The following is a 4,571-nucleotide window of genomic DNA, read 5'->3' on the forward strand; positions in this document are numbered from 1 at the left end:
CCATCCAGGAATTTGCTACATGCAGGTAATCCGGGCCGTGTCACTGATAACGCTAAAGCTCAGAGTCAGTGTAATACATGTTCTTATCAACATGCACATTAAAGCTGCGGAGAGCAGACTCTTTTCATAGCGTGGCACGGTCTAACCCAATTTTGAGTTACTGCTCATGTGTGCTAACACAGAGGGATAAATCCTTGAGATTGGCATTGAAATCAAGATTTGATAGGTTTATAATTGGGTATCAAAGCTTTTAACTCATAGGTTGTGTTGCATCTCAAATATAGTCTCAGACATGGTGTTGCTGTTTAGCATGACTCAGTTTTCTCCTGGTAGATGTACAGAACATTTTTGTCATCTGACAGCAAAAAGCACCCACGATAGCAAATTTCTGGGATCCTACACCAGTCGAGTAACTGCTACTGAGATTAATGGGAATGTTGATGGTTAGGCTGAATCCCAATTCTCTGTCTTACCCCTTCGTCTTAGTTTTGCGCGTTCACGTGAGAGGAAGGGCTATCCCAATTCTCATTTTGATCTAGGGGTAGGGGTAAGGTGAAGGGGTATATACCCCTTAAGACCAAGAATTTTCACGAGCTTACTTGAAACCAAGGGGTAAGAAATGCACAAGTTTTTTTTGCTTAAATGATTGATAAAAAAATAAGACCGTCTTTTTTTGTGCTCTACACAATTATGTACATATATATTTGCAACTATATTGTTTATTGAAAAGTTTTTAAAAATCGCTACTTTGCTACGCTAGGCTATGCTAACGTTACATTGCTGATTTGCACAATCAGTCCCACATTTCAAGATCACTCAAAATGTCCGGGATTCAGCTTTTGCTTTCTACAATCGCCATTCATTATGTGCACATTATTTGAAACTGACAGCTTCAGCTACGTGATCAACTTCTCAGATGATGCATTCAGCTTCAAACGGATCCTGACTGAGATGAAAACACGGGAATATTAGATCAACAATACATTCAGATTCACCGATTTAAATGAATGAATTCAGTCCGATTGAAACAACACCTTGTGCATGTAAACATAATGAATAGTGAAGACGGAAAGCAAAAGCCCAATCCCAGACATTTTGACGGCATCTTGAAAGTTTCGAGAAGTTTGTGATCAACACTTGTTGCCCAGGGTGACACAGACGCCAGTTAAGCACGATGCAAGATGACGTAACCGAGTGGTGTCTCATTTCATAGGGGTATGTTTGCACTAGCGCTTATCACTCGGTTTCGAGGGACAAGGGCTAGGGGTAAGACGAAGGGTAAGGGGTAAGGAGAAGGGGTAAGACAGAGAATTGGGATTCAGGCTTAATGTCCAGGTAAGTAGATTGTATTGGACATCCCCACAGTCCATTTACTGATCATCTGATGCATTTTGCACACAGAGCAGGAAAGTTCTTTCAAGTTCCAATTAGAGTGCCAAAGTCAGGGTAGATAAAAATGTGTTCAAAAGATATCAGATTGATGATGGCTGATGGGGAATAATTACTGGATTAATATGGCTTCAAATTTGGATAAGGGTGTTCAGAGTTTTGTTTGGGCAACTTTGTAGAGAGCAAACCAGATCAGAAATAGCTTAGTTCTGTATATCATAACTTATTTTTTGAACATTTATATCTACACAATCTTAACCTCATAACTGAATCAACATTGAACACATCCGAGCTGAAAAATAACACTTCTGTAGAGCTCCTTATAGCTGATTTGAACTTGTTTTATAATAATTGAACCACCACTGAACTGACTTGAGCCTGAATAATGACAATTTTGTCTTTTTAGAGCTGCTTCAATGGCAGAATTTGAATTTGTCTCATATTTAATCAAGTTTGCATAATTTATGTTATGTTTATTGCTATGAACCTGCATCGAAACAATCAGCATTATGTAAAGCGCTACATAAATAAAAGGTGACTTGACTTAAGTTTTTTTTTTTTCGTACAAACATTTGCTGAGATTGCCATCCCAAATTTTGAGTACTCTTCTATGTATACAATTCGATTATTTCTGATCCACCCAAACCTAATCACCTTTTAAAAAACAAACTATGGTTGGTTGATGACTTTGCAATTGTGATATTTTCTTTTCCTGTCTAAGTAGGTGGTTCTTCACCAGAATAAACTGAAAAGTGGACCATACTGTATGCTAATTGTCAAAATGCCAGCCACGTAGAGAGAGAGAGAGAGAGAGAGAGAGAGAGAGAGAGAGAGAGAGAGAGAGAGAGAGAGAGAGATTCCCGTGGGAAGAAGTGGTGCTTAGATGGCAGCACAGGTGTGATAGACTAAACTTCATCATGCTCACCATCTAATAATTTTAAAAAGACTTGTCTACTTTCACTAATCACTGTAAAGCTGTTGTTGCATTTCAAAACATACTATTTAATTCTCACTAATGTGCGAGTTGATATAATTATAGGGTTTTGTTGTTGGTGTAAGTGGTTTGCTTTGAGCTGTCCCAACAATTAAAATGCCACAATAATCTAGCTCTCAGCCTTGATCATGCGGTGAACGTGTGGAGTGTCTGGTGAGTCAAGGGCTGCGTCCGAAACCGCATACTTCCCTACTATATAGTATGGAAAAAGCAGTAGGCGAGCGAATAAGTATGTCCAAATCCTTAGTATCCATAAAAGAGTAGGCGAGAATTACCAGAGTGACGTACTAATTATCGCGAGATTCGGGCATACGTATACTTATAGTACGTCCGAATATTCCTACTTTCGTACTATATAGTAGGGGGAAACAGTATTTGAAAGGAGTAGTATGTCCGAAACCTCAGTACTCATAAAAGAGTAGGCGAGAAGTTCCCGGATGATCTCCTGCTTTCGCCCCGATTTTTGAGTGTTCATCCGATGGATACTCTTCTATCCCAGAAGGCCACGGGAGAGCATACGTAATTATCAACATCGGAGATCAGCAGGGGTTTTCAAATGTGAGTAAACACGGTTTCTTGTGTTTAAATCGTATGTGTTAAACTACTATAGAGTAAACGTTTTAACTGTTGATGGTCTAAAGGACTTAGACAGTATAGTATAGTAGTGATTTTGCTGTAAACACATGTTTTATTAGTTAGTTAAACTGGGGAGCTCCGTAGTACGCTACACGTAAGTTTCTAAAATGGATTTACATAACCATATAACGTTACATCTTAAATACGCTTATTTAAAATGTCTATTTACATCTGAAATGAAAATATTGTTTAAGTATTGCAGATGAGCACATCCCAACATGAAAAATACATCTGAGTGATGTAACGTTATGTGTGCTATTAATATGAAGGATAATTCACTGTTGTCAACACTACTTACATTACACAAATGTAGGCCTACTGTAAATAAGGTAAATAAACAAATCTATAAAGTAACTAAATATGTTATATTTAATTTGTCCCTTATTAGTGTTGATATATTGAGGAACATTTAAGTTGGATTAAAAGTGAGTTAACACATCAACCTCAGCATGTAAATTCAGTGTTGAGCTCGTAATGTGAATCTTGACTGTATGTTACAGGGACAGAAGAACACGCGTGTGTTTATCTGCTGGAGAGAGGCTCATGATGCTGAATGCTGTCATGAAAGGCTCTGAGTGAGTATACTACAGAAATGGATAACAAAATCTATTCAATCTTAAATTGTAGTTTATTTGAATTATTGTACAAATTTCAAGTAGAGAAATTACAACACTTTTCTGATTCTTGATTTCTGTGCATTTGCTGCATAGCTTTTGTGGTGGAGCAAGACCTGCAAGGAAAGATGATGGCAGCATTTGTTTTAGGGATTTTACTCAAATATAAAGTAAGGTTATTTTTAATACATAAATCAAATGACATTGTGTTAAAATGACTGCTTTTGTATAATGTTTGTGCATTTTTGTAGGATCTGAAATGTCTGCAGACTGGTGTGAGCACTGAGGATGAGGAGCCTAGAGCTGCATCCTGGAAGTGGTGCCTTGGATGAGACCCTCCAACTCTCCACCTGCCTTTACGAGACCCTCGATCTATCTCTCCATCTGCCCTTATTGCCTCAGATTGTGAAGCGCAGCGCAGCAACAAGCTCTGGGAAGAAGGCACAGTCCCCTCTGGTGAATTCATCAGAATAAAGCCGCAGAATGGGAACCGCTGTGTTGAGACGGCATTAGGATGTGGTGTTCAGCCCTGTAAATACATGTTTGTAGTTTGAATAAAGCTTTGTTTCATGTGTTGTTGACTTGTATAATGCATTTGTTTATTGTGATGGTTACTTTTATTTGTTCTTTTACTCATTTATTCATTTTTATTATTGTTGTCAGTATATAAAATTGAATTATTTAATTAATGTATCCATTAATTCATCGATTGACTGATAATTGAGATGTTTCACTGCATTTATGAATATAAATTTATTCATGCATAACTGTCATATGACAAAACAAATTACATTTTGCTTGTTATATTAAATTATATTTTTATATATAAAAAAGTTATATGATTAAGTATTGGTCAGCATTTAATATCATTATTTTGTTTAAGTTTTGGGGTGGGCTAACAATGCAATTCATTCTGAGGTAATATTAATTTTTAAGGA

General features: G+C 37.1%; 1 long non-coding RNA gene across 1 annotated transcript; it reads left to right on the forward strand.

Annotated features, from left to right (window-relative positions):
* The first annotated feature begins 2,547 nt into the window (after positions 1-2,547).
* Positions 2,548-4,223, forward strand: LOC120464515 (uncharacterized). Its single transcript, XR_005618700.2, has 4 exons — positions 2,548-2,941; positions 3,520-3,594; positions 3,730-3,803; positions 3,885-4,223. It is a non-coding gene; the product is annotated as an uncharacterized LOC120464515 (long non-coding RNA).
* Positions 4,224-4,571: the final 348 nt, after the last annotated feature.

This window comes from Pimephales promelas, chromosome 10 (genome assembly GCF_988280905.1).
Source record: "Pimephales promelas chromosome 10, fPimPro1.hap1.1, whole genome shotgun sequence".
In the NCBI taxonomy this organism is placed as follows: Eukaryota; Metazoa; Chordata; class Actinopteri; order Cypriniformes; family Leuciscidae; genus Pimephales; species Pimephales promelas.